Here is a 13,250-nt window from a genome sequence, read left to right on the forward strand (position 1 = left end):
CTTCATTCCGTGGATTTCCAAGAACCGGTACTGGAATTTGTGAAACAGGAACTATAGTGGGGAAGTGATCAACTGTATCTGAATCCAAGACTCTCTTCAGACCCCAGTTCACTCTGTCCAGATGGACTCTTCAGTACTACAACAAAGCACAGAAACATTAAACAGATGTTGGCATTGATTCATCCCTTAAAAGTTCTTCACCAGTTATGCACTCTGGGTCTTCTTCTAGTGGTCACAGACCACACTACCATGATGTGGTATCTGAACAAGCAAGGGGGTACAAGATCATACCCTCTTTGCTGACTGGCAATTATGGCCTGTTAACTGGTTGTACAGAATTCTCTGACTCTTCAGGCCTTAAACATTCCATCAGAGCAAAACACAGTGATAGACAGACTAAGCAGATCCTGGTCAGACCCTTATGAGTTCCATGTAGAGGTCTTCCAGGACTTGATCCATATGTGGGGAACAGCTGATGTAGATCTGTTCACCTCCTTTCAAAACAGACAACTGAAAAATTTCTGTTCAAAGCACCCTTTCATCCATATTCATAAAATAGGAGCTGCTGCTGCATCATTCGCATGGTCTGGAATGTTCCTGTAAGCATTTCTACCTTTTTCAGTTACTCCTAAGGTACTTCTAAATGATTCAGCAAGAATTGACAAAGATCATTGTGGTAACAGTGTTTTGGCTCAGACAAAGTCGGTTCTCCTTTTTAATGGAACTGGCCAAGGGCAATTACCACAAGCTTCTTCATAGACTGGAACTGCTCACACAGCATCAGGGACAAATATTACACTCCAACTTAGAGCAACTGCAAAGGACAGCCTGGATGATTCTATTTTGATACCTTTTAGGCACTTTTCCATGAGGACGTGCAGCAGGTATATAAGGGGAGAAGAAAACCTGCAACTAGAAGATCTTATGTTTACAAGTGAAAGAGGATTTCTAGGTGGTGCCTCTGGCCAATAACAGACCCGAAAGGGTTTTGACCCCCCCTGGTTTTGGAATATTTGAGTGAGGTACTTAGAGATGGTTTCTCATATGCGTATGCCAAAGTACATCTTGCAACCATCTCTGCTTCTCTGCCCTTAGGTACTCTTCTATCATTTCTTTCAAACAGTTTATAACAGGAGTGTTGCATGTGAGACCCCCTAAAAAGCAAAATCCTCCTTCCTGGGATTTTAACATTGTTCTTGAAGACTTGACCTTTTGAACCTGCCTCTCAGGCTAATGGTTCATTACTTGGAAGACTGTTTTACTCATTGTTCTGACATCTGCAAAGCAAGTCTCTGAGCTGCAAACTCTCATGGTGGGACAGCCCTACCAGATTTTTTACAAAAAGAGAGTTGTGTTACACATTAATCCATCATTCATGCCTAAAGTTATTTCTGAATTAACCTTGAATCAAGCCATCAATCTCCCAGTATTCTTCCCTGATCCAAAAACACAAGGGAGAAAAGAGTCTGCATAACTTGGGAATGTACAGGCCTCTCAGGTACTACCTTGACAGAACAAAGCTATTTAGGAATGCTGAACAGCTGTATGTGTCCTATACAGGGGCTAAGAAAATTCAACCTGTCTTTAAACAAACAATTACAAGATGGTTTTCCTCTGTTACTGTTGTTTGTTACTCCCACCATGGTAAATCTCTTCCAGGCAAGGTTAAGACTCACTCAAGTAGATCCTTATCCTCTTTTATGACATATTGGAAAGGGGTAGACTCTAGAAGCATTCTAGAGGCAGTAACCTTATTTTCTCTTCATACCATCACAAAATATAAGATTCATAGGTCAGGGTGTTCATGTGCTGGTCCAGGTTTAGGCTTGTCCGACTGGTGACCAGAACTGCCCTGGCACTGTTCAAATATCAGACGTAGCACATGGACAGAGTTAGTCCAGATTTTAACATTCTGGGTGGGAGGTTGGCATAATGGTTAAGGTTTTTACCTTACAGACACAAGGCGCAGGGTTTGATTCTCACATGGTGCAATTAGCTAGGCTAAAAATGACCCACAAGGGCACTTAGCCTAGTACTAATCTATGAATCTATGAATGGACCCTAGCAGTACAATGGTCTTAGAGCATTAATTTGTTTCAGGCAAAGATTCAGCTCACTCAGATCTGCAGGCAGCACATTGCCTGGTTAATTGCATCGTCATCAGTGGCAAAAAGTCATCCTTTTCAGATGGACTCACCAGTAACAGTAGTAACCACTGATATATCCTTTCTAGGGTGGGGGTGGTAGGTCATTTCGAATGGAGGATGGGTCAAGGTGCATGGTCACCCCTAAAGGCCAGTTTTCACATAACTATCTTGGAATTCAGGGTGATCCATCTAGCATTACAGGCCTTTCAGTATCTGCTCCCCAAGGGTGTGGTTTCCATACCAATGGCAACATGATAGTGGTATGGTTCATCAACAAGCAAGATGAAATCTGTTCCTACCAATTATGTTGAGAGGCCTTGAGGGTGTGGCAATGGGTGATGTCTTTACAACACTTTCTGATGGCAATGCACATCCTGGGTTCATCCAGTGTTTTAGCGGACAGATTGATTAGGATTACAATGATGTCTCACAAGTGGTCCGTGAACTCAACAGTGGCAAACTTGATCTTCTGTCTTTGAAGCCAGCCTTGCTGTGATCTTTTTGCCTTCTATCTCAACAACAAATACAGCAGTTACTTTGCCCTGATCCCTCCACAGCGTCAATCACTGAGGGACACTAGGCTTCCCACTATAGTTGTCAAGATCATATCAGCTTCTCAGAAACGAGCCACAAAAATGGTATACTATAGCAAATGGAAGATGTTTTTATTTGGCCAGTTTCCAAAGGATTGGATCCTTTCTTAGTGCCCATTCTGTTAATCTTAGAATTTTTATCTGAACTTTTTGATAAAGGTTTCAGTTATTTCACCATCAAAGTTCAAATGGCAGCTATCTCCAACTTACACGTGGGTCATAATGACTCCTCTATACCTTCCCTAACAATTTCTAAAGTTTTAATGAGGAACCTTTCTTTTACAACCTCCCATCAGGGATTCAGTTCCTGCATGGAATATTACCATTATACTACCGGCTTTAACTCAACCTTAAGTTCCTGACATAGAAAACAATTTTTTTCTGGTGAGAGTTACATCAGCCAGATGGATTTTGGAATTACACGCACTTTCATGTAAACCTCCCTTTCTGATTATTTATTTATTTTTTTACATGGGCATAGTTTCCCTTAGAACTAATGCATCTTTTCTTCCTAAATTCACCAGTAGTTTTTCCCAAATAATCTAACAAAGGTAAATACGTTGCATATGTTAGATGTTCATCGTCAACTCAGATTCTATCTTCAAGGAAAGAAACAATTCAGAAAATCTGATCAGTTATTTATTGCCTTTTTGAAAGAAAAATTGTGAAATGCTGTCACTAAAGTTACCTTTGCAAGATGGTTGTCAGGCTGCATTTCATTTGTCTATAGCAAAACAAACTGGGTCTATAATCTGATCCCAAAAGCTCATTCTACTAGAGCAATATCCCACTTCAACAGCATTTTCCAGAAGGCTTCCCATTGTTGACATTTGTGCAGTGACTTGATCCACAATTCATACTTTTGTGTCTCATTACAGACTGGGTGTACAATCTAGGTCACGTTCGTCTTTTGGTTCCATCATCCTCAGGTACATTCTTCCTTGATACCACCCAGATAGATGGCTTGGGAATCTGTCATGTATGGTTAATTGGATGAAAATAGAGAACATTGGATCCAAAAGTTATGTACTTACTGTGACATCCAGACAGTATCCCACTGGACTGCCAACAATAATGTGACATCACTTACTATCCTGGGTCAGTAACTAATGAGCTTCAGTCCTTACTACTGACTCCAATAGGAAGCTGTCACTTAAACAGGAGTAATATTTCACAATTTTCCCCTAAGAGAAGAACAGGAACACGCTCTATAACCTAGGACTGGGTTGTCTACATCTGTCCATCCTTAATGTAACTCCTTATTACACACTTCAGAGCAATGCATCCCAGTTTATGACCTCTGATACACTCACACTTAAATAAATTACATCTCACACATCCAAACACTTCTGGGAAAGCCTGACACAAAATTCCAACTGTGCCCCTTCCCCAGAAGAATATGGTAACATGCTGCTGCCAATCAGAGAGCCTTCATGCCCTTTTTAAAGGAGTGTTCAATTATGAAAATTAGATATTAAAACAAATAATAACAAATGACATAAAGCAGCCAGGTTTTGGAGTGGCTTGGGAAGTTACCAAAGCAGGTGTAAGCACTCTCAGATCACTAAAGAAAACACTGATTGACCAGCCACACTGTAAGTTAATAAAAAATATTTAATAATGAACAAAATGTTTAAGAATATAAAACAGTAATTTTCAATAAACAAACAGAACTCAGTCACTGGGAAAATGAAATCAATACTGAAGGATAGAAATTCAACATTTAGAAAAACTCTAACTGATTAGTTATAATTTTCCTATCTGACTAAAGAACACTGTCTCTGGTCTAAACTAAATTATTACAACAGAGCAAAGGCAGGCTTACAGTTCTTGGTGAGTCCTTTTGGGTATCTACTGCACAGTACAACTGTGAACAACTGAAAACTGCAACTGGCAACTATACTTGGCTGTTAACTGTCAGCAACTGATATCTATAACTGGCAACTGTAACTGGCAACTGACAACTACTGACCAACTGTCTTCAGCAGGCTCTTGTATAAACTAGCTTAACTATCACAACTGTTCCAGGACTAATTTTCATTTCACCTTTTGAAAATCAACTAACAGCTGTTTACTAAAGTTCCTTCCTGTCTTTCAGCCTCTTACAGTAACATATAGCAACTGTCAACAGTATCTGCAGATCAGCTGATTCTGAGATGGTCTGCATGTAGAATCTTCTTCACAAATGCACAGTTAGAAATGTAAAGGAACACGAATATTCAAGTCTTTAAAATATTCTGTACAGATTATAAATCAAGATATAAGAAGTTATTTTAAATATTGTAGCTAGTCATGCTGGCATATAATGCACAGGTTAATCTGAAATTATGTACAAAAACTTCAGCCAGCCATGCTAGCATAGATGACAGTGTCTAATTTCTTCACATTTCTCCCCCCATGACTGAAACATGGTTGTCAAGTGACCTTTGAAAAATGATGCTTGTGAAAAATGGGTCCGTCTTGTAATATCAACCCACTCTTCTCCTGAGCAGTCCATTTCTATTGACATTATTATCCCCACTGTGGTGTTCATCTCTTCCTGAGGAAACTTTATTTATTTATTTATTTGCATTTGTTTACCGGGAGGTCTACTGGGCCTGGGTGAGCCCATTTTCAGTAGAGGCCCAGGGAGAAAAGCTCCAAAAACAAACAACATGATAAAACTACAGGATCAAAATACAGAAATCAAGCAGCGATGCTACAGAACACTACATTACAGAATAGGTGGTGGTTGTCTTTTGGCTTTTCCCGGTTAGGGGTTGCCACAGCGGAACTCCAGTCCGCTAATGATTGGCAGTAGATTTTTTAACGAACACCGAGGTGTCAGCTCGATGTCCAACCTTCAACGAAGGCATGCTCATTTACGCATTTCTTTCGAATGCCCATCCAACCGCGGGGAGGACATGCAGACTCCACACAGAAGGCACTCCCCACACTCCAGCCAAGAATCGAATGGGAGAACCTCTTGCTGTAAGGCAACAATGCTACCGCTGCACAACCACGGATATACATTACAGAATAGGTAATACAATAAAATAGCGAACAAGGACGCAAGAGAGACTACTAATCCACACAAGTATAACATCTGTATAACTAATACTAGTTATAGATATGTTAGATTGTAAGTATGTAAGCCAAACAAGAATACAATTGATAACATGGGATAATAGCAAATGTGTGAACAATACAGTATTGCAGTTTTGCAGTAGAGAGGGAAATATGGAAAGCAGCAGATTAAAGATTCTGAGAGTAAGGTATATACTTAGAGCTATTGCTATATAGGCATCAAGATTGAATAGAAGATATGGTAGGTAATTGTCGTAGTAGATTATGTGTGGCTGGGTGGCACATGTTGGACTTAATAAGTTGGAAGCACTGAATGTATATATGAGGAGAAACTTACGAGAGTACTGCCCTCACCCCATAATTCGAAGCCTGTATTTGCAAAGCAAATTATTTACTATAATCTGGGCTGGCTAATACAGAGGGTCCTCCCAAAATCTGTTTATGTTTTTGGAATGCCTGTTTAGAATCTGTGATCCATACTACCTTATCTGGTTTATGTTTCCTAATTAGATTAGTAAGGGGTACAGCCACTGCACCACAAATGGGCATACATTTTCTACAGTACCCTGCTGTCCCTAGAAATGCTCTCACTTGCTTTTTAGTAACAGGAACTGGCCACGCTTGAATAGCTTCTACTTTGACAGGTTCTGGCCTAACTTTGCCACTCCCCACTCTGTGTCCTAAATAAGTGACCTCTGCCATACCCACCTGACACTTACTGGGTTTAATGGTTAATGCTGTCCTCTTAAACTGGTCTGTAAATGTCCGTAGCATGGTCTTTAATGTAGAGTTTAAACTCTCCACAAGACTAATAGTCTAGGGATGGTAGAAGATGATCTTAAATGTATCACCCCAAAATGCTTCCACAAACAAGTAAGCAGATCTGATATGAAGTTGGCACCTTGGTCAGTCAGTATCTCCATTCTAAGACCTACACTGCTGAAAATTTCTAGCAAAGCTCTTGTCACCTTTTCTACATCCACATCACCTACAAAAGGAATATTAGGAACTATAGCTAGAGATGGCAGATGGTAGGGTCTAGGCACTACCAACTGCTGTACTACCTCACCTTCCAGCCCTCCCTTAGCAGTCCACTTTCTATACAGAAAACCTTTCTTCTCTGCCTCAATATCACCTGTACAAGGAATATTAGGGATTATAGCTGAAGTGAAAAATGGTAGGCTCTAGGCTCTACCAACTGCCATACTACTTGACCTTCCAGCCTTCCCTTAGGACTCCATTCTCTATACAGCAAACCTTTGTTTCCATATACAGGCTCCCATCTTCCTTGAGCCTCAGGTGCATCCTTAGCCATCTCCCTCAAGCTTTGTAATGTAGGGTCCATAAGTTGAGCCTGTCTTAACTCTACATTTGTGACCCTCTCCAGCTCCCATCCACAGGAAGCCTAGTAACTTCCAACAGCTGTACCTCACTGTCAGTCTGGGTGCTATCACTCCTCTCCATCCTTGCAGTCACGGTGTCCAAGGGTACATCAGTACCTCCCAGCAGCTGTGGCTCACTTTCAAACTTAGAGCAACATGATAGCTCCTTTTCTGAATGAGCCACCACATGAGTCCCAGCTTCAGGTATGAGATCTGTCATATTCTCCCCCAGGATACTGGACCTTCATGCCTGTCTCCAAGCTTGACTTCATGTCACTGCATACACACAAGGTACTGCATCATCAAAGTTATTCTCTGTCAGGACATCTGCAGGAATATCCTCAAACTCACCTATCTGCTTGCTTCCTCTTCAGCCTCCCAGTCAAGACGGACCCTACCCAAAGGTATTTGGAATGTGGGCCCTTCCAAAGCTCTGACTGGAGTGGACTGTCCAAGCAAGTACTGCTCTTGCTTAACCACTGCAGACCTCTCAATGGTTATATCAGAAGCTGTGACTCTCTTAGTAGTAACCTGTTTACTATCGAGTATGATAGGATATGGATGGTGCAGTGGAACAGCGTTTGCATTGTCACCTCACAGCAAGAGGTTCTCTGGTTCGATTCTTGGCTGAGGTGCCTTCTATATGGAATCTGCATGTCCTTCCTGTGTTTGGGTGGGTTTCCTCTGGGTGCTTTGGTTTCCTCCCACGTTACATTGACATACATTTGAAGTGTTTCTTCCTGGGCCTCTGCTGAAAATTTGCTTTGTTCCAAGTCAGACTTTTCCAGTTAACAAATGTTAAATAAATAAATAAAATATACATTTTGGTGATTGGCACCCCTGTTGTTTTGAAACAACTTACCACTGGCAGTTTGTCATCCTCACTTGCTGGCTCCTTCACCTTTTGTTTCTCACCTTACCTCAATGGACATTTGACTGCTATGTAGCCCCTCTGGATACATTTGAAAGCTCTAATCCCTAACTGTGTACTTGGACTAGTAGTTTCCCTTCTTACTGGCGTACTCTGTCGGAGTGGTTTAGATTGCCCCCATGGCTTATATCCATATGCAACATTGGGTATCCCTTTCTTAGACATTGGTGCTGTGCTTGCTAAGTAGAGATCCCCTTTTAGCCCCATGCCCTCCGCAGAGTTACATTCTGTGTCTGCTAACCAGATTCTCATGTCATCAGACAAAGTACTCAGTGCTTGTTCCCTCACCAAAAGGTCTGTCCATCCCTTAGAAGTGGTGACCTGACACCCACTCACCCATCTCTGAAAGTAAGTACTTAATCGGCAATATAATCATGTACACATTCATCTGCCTTACATCTATGTTCACAAAACTTTTTTCAATAAGCTTCAGGTGTTAGTTTAAAACAATCAAGAAGACAGTTCTTAACTTTATCATAATACAAGCAATCTGCATCAGACAATTTTGACATGGCATGAACAGCTTTACAATGGAGTAACTCACACTTAATAATAAATTAAATCTCACACATTCAAACACTTCTGGAAAAGACAAAGACAGATTTCCAAATGAGCTTCTTCCCCAAATTAATATGGTAACATGCTACCACCAATCAGAGAGCCTTCATGCCCTTTTAAGGGGGTGTTCAATTATGAAAATTGGATATTAAAACAAATAATAGCAAAGGACCTAAAGCAGCCAGGGTTTAGAAGTGGCCTGGGAAGTTACCAAAGCAGGTATAAGCACTCTCAGATCACTAAAGAAAACACCGATTGACCAGCCACAATGTAAGTTAATAAAATATTTAATAATTAGCAAAATGATTAAGAATATGAAACATTAATTTCCAATAAACAAACAGAACTCAGTTACCAGGAAAATTAAATCAATACTGAAGGATAGAAATCCAGCATTTAGAAAAACTCTGATTAGTTATAATTTTCCTGTTTGACTAAAGAACACTCTCCCTGATCTAAACTAAATTATTACAACAGAGCAATGGCAAGCTAACAGTTCTTGATGAGTCCTTTTGGGTATCCACTGCACAGTAAAACTGTGAACAGCTGACAACTGCAGCTGGCAACTATATCTGGCTGTTAACTGGCAACAACTGATATCTATAACTGGCAACTGACAACTACTGACTTCAGCTGTCTTCAGCAGGCTCTTGTATAAACTAGCTTAACTGTCACAACTGTTCCAGTTCTAATTTTCATTTCATATTTTGAAAATCAACCAACATCTGTTTACTAAAGTTCCTTCCAGTCTTTCAGCCTCCAAAAGTAGCACATTTCAACTGTCAACATTCCGGTGATGATATCTGCAAATCAGCCGATTCTCAGACAGTCTACATTTAGAATCCTCTTCACAAATATACGCACTTAGAAATATAAAGAAACAATCTTCAAGTCTTTAAAAAAATTCTGTACAAACAGATTATAAGTCAACATGCAAGAACTTATTTACAGTATCATAGCTAGTCATGCTGGCATACAGTGGATATAAAAAGTGTACACACCCTTGTTAAAATGCCAGGTTTTTGTGATATAAAAAAATGAGACCATAATAAATAATTTCAAAACTTTTCCCACCTTTAATGTGACGTATAGAAATCTGTTGGGGAAAAATATAAAAAATAAAATAGAATATGTTGTTGAAGCACTTTTTGCTTTAATTACAGCATTCAGTCTTCTTGGGTACACACCTGCCATCAATTAAAGAGACTCTGATTAACCCCAAATCAAGTTCAGCTGTCCTAGTAGGATTTTCCGTACATTTAATCAGTTGCCTGCTAAAGCAAAAGCCATGGTTCACTGAGAGCTTTCAAAGCATCAAAGAGATCACATTATTGAAAGGTATAAGTCAGGAGAAGGGTACAAAAAATTTTCCACAGCATTGGATATACCATGGAACACAGTGAAGATAGTCATCAAAAAGTGGAGAAAATATGGGACAACAGTGACGTTCCAAAGAACTGGACATCCCTCCAAAACTGATGAAAAGACAAGACAAAAACTGGTCAGGGAAGCTGCCAAGAGACCTACAGCAACACTGAAGGAGGTGCAGGAGTTTCTGGCAAGTACTGGTTGTGTACTACATGTGACAACAATCTCCCGTATTCTCCATATATTTGGCCTATGGGGTAGGGTTGCAAGATAGAAGCCTTTTCTTACACAGAAAAACATCCAAGCCCAGCTAAAATTTGCAAAACAATGCATTGTCTCCCAAAAGCATGTGGGAAAATGTGTTATGAGCAGATGAGACCAAGGTTGAACTTTTTGGCCACAATTCCAAAAGGTACGTTTGGCCCAAAAACACCACTTCGCTTTACCAAATGAACACCATCCCATGGTGAAGCATGGTAGTAGCAGTATCATGCTTTGGGGTTGCTTTTCTTCAGCTGGAACTGGAGCTTTAGTCAAGGTGGAGGGAATTTTGAACAGATCCAAATACCAGTCACTTTTGGACCAAAACTTTCAGGTGTCTGCTAAAAAGATGAAAATGAAGAGGAATTTCACCTTTCAACATGACAGTGACCCCAAGCATACATCCAAATCAACAAAAGAATGGCTTCACCAGATGAAAATTTAAGTTTTAGAATGACCTAGCCAGAGCCCATACCTTAATCCAATAGAAAATCTGTAGGGTGACCTGAAGAGGGGTTTGCACAAGAGATGCTCTCGCAATCTGACAGATTTGGAGTGCTTTCGCAAGGAAGGGTGGGCAAATATTGCCAAGTCAAGATGTGCCATGCTGATAGACTCCTACCCAAGAAGACTGAATGCTGTAATTAAATCAAAAGGTGCTTCAACAAAGTATTAGTTTAAGGGTGTGCACACTTATGCAACCAGCTTATTGTACATTTTTTATTTTTATAATTTTTCCCCTAACAGATTTGTTTTTTTTAATTGAATTGTACAGGTTATAGATCACATTAAAGGTGGGAAGAGTTTTGAAATGATTTATTGTGGTCTCATGTTTTTATATCACAAAAATCTGTCATTTTAACAGGGATGTTTAAACTTTTTATACCCACTGTATAATACACAGGTTAGTCTGAAATTATGCACAACTCCTTCAGCCAGACATGCTAGCACAGATGACAGTGTCTAATTTCTTCACACTTGCCATTATGATAGATCCATGTTGTTTGATTTGTATCCAGTTCAATCTCCCTCCCTCCTTCCCCCATTCTAAATTGACACATATGACTTTGAGATAACTGGGAGGTACTGCTCAACTCCCTATCTGTGAATGGTCCTATTCTGAATGTTATCCTTTCTTCCTCTGTTTATCCTAATTGAAACTATTGTGCTATTCACAGCATTGTAAAATATTTGTGTTAGATGGGAAAACTCGATCTGAGGTATTTGGGGTGGAGTACACGGAATCATGGATTCGAAAGGTAACTGAAGAAGCTTCAGAGCTGGTGCCAAGGTCATGTCTGGCTGGATCCAACAACCCATGCATTGAAACAGATTAAAATCAGACAACATGGACCTGTTATCATAGTAAGTACATAACTTTCATTTCTCCCTTCTTATGGAATTGGCCAGGGGCAGTTACCACAAGCTTCCTCACAGATTGAATCTACTAATACAAGAACAGGTCTGTTTGATAACCCCCCAATCTGAAACAACTACAAATAACTACTTGAATGATTCAGTTTATTTACATTTTAAGTAGCTGCCCTATGAGAACATGTAGCAGGTATCAAAGGAGGTAAAGAAACCTACTACTAGGATATTGTATATTAGCAAATGGAAAGTATTTTCTAGTTGGTATCAAATTAAGAACCAAGACCCTTTTAAGGCATTTCTCTGGTTGTACAATATTTGTGTGCATTATTATCCTCTAACTTTTCTTATTCCTTTAACAAGGTTAATTTATCAGCCATTTCAGCATGTATGCCCATGGATCCCCCTCTTTCAGTGCATTCCCATGTCAAGATGTTTTTGGAAGGGGTTCACTATAGTAGTCCACGTAGAAAGTGGGTAGTTCCACCTTGGGTTCTTACTTTTATTTTAGAAAAAAATAACTCTTGCTGTATTTGAACTGACTCATCAGGCTGATTTGAGGTTCTTAACATTGAAAACAGTGTTCCTGATTGCTCTGACTTCTGCAAGATTAGTGTCTGAGTTTCAAGCATATATGGTGGGTCAACCTTATCTGATCCACAGAGACAGGCTCTCATTGAGAACTAATCCTTCATTTATGCCTAAGGTAGCATCCGAGTTTATTTTGAGCCAGCTATCCATCTCTCACTTTTTCTCATTCTTCTTTCTAGAATAAAAAAATGAGGCAGAAGAGAATGATCATACTCTGACATGCACAGACAATTCGAATACCTTGAGAGAACTAAAACCTTCAGAAAGTCTGATAAGTTATTCATTTATTATGAAGGTAAGAAAATGGACAACCAGTGTCAAAGCAAGCACTTTCTAAATGGTTGTCCCATGCTATTTCCTTTTATTCCTTGCACCATAAGAATTCAGTTACATGCAGGGTCAAGATAAATTCTACTAGGGTCTTGGCTTCTTTGCTGGCTTTTTGGTGGGAGAAGGACTCTAGAAGTATACTACAGGTAACAATTTGGTCTTTTTTACATACTTTTATAAAGCAATACAAATTAGACTTCTTTTCAAGGTCTAGAGTATAGTTTGATAGGACAATTCTTCAGGGACACCTGGATTCCTTCCTCCTCTAGAACTTTAGAAGCTCTGGTATTCTACCCATATAGTTAAAGCTACTGCAGCAGTGATCTAATAATGACCATAGTATAGTTGTATAAGTAAGCTTACCATAACAGTAGATGTTCAAATAGATCACTGCTGCAATAGGCTCATCCTCCCTCCATCCCTCTTATTTTTGTATAATTTTGTTGCCAGTGTGAGGACATTGATTTTATTTACCCAGCATTGACCTTTTCAGGGCTCTTGTGTCGCTTTTATAGTTGGCATGAAAGCTCCGAAAGGTTTGGAGCCTAGACCCCTGATTTTCTCCTGCCTAGCTTTAGGTGCCAATGGGTCTGGGCAGGTGGAAGGTGTCTTTAAGCTCTGGAAACTGGCTGGCTGTCGTACCCTATGTGGG

The 13,250-nt window shown here is 39.9% G+C and overlaps 1 protein-coding gene across 1 annotated transcript in view; it reads left to right on the plus strand.

The window, feature by feature from the left end:
- The window catches only part of CDKL2 (cyclin dependent kinase like 2), a 2,041,037-nt gene that overhangs the window by 551,080 nt on the left and 1,476,707 nt on the right, over positions 1-13,250 (plus strand). The window lies entirely within an intron of this gene.

This window comes from Protopterus annectens, chromosome 2.part0 (assembly GCF_019279795.1).
Source record: "Protopterus annectens isolate FY-2018-M chromosome 2.part0, PAN1.0, whole genome shotgun sequence".
Classification (NCBI taxonomy): domain Eukaryota; kingdom Metazoa; phylum Chordata; order Ceratodontiformes; family Protopteridae; genus Protopterus; species Protopterus annectens.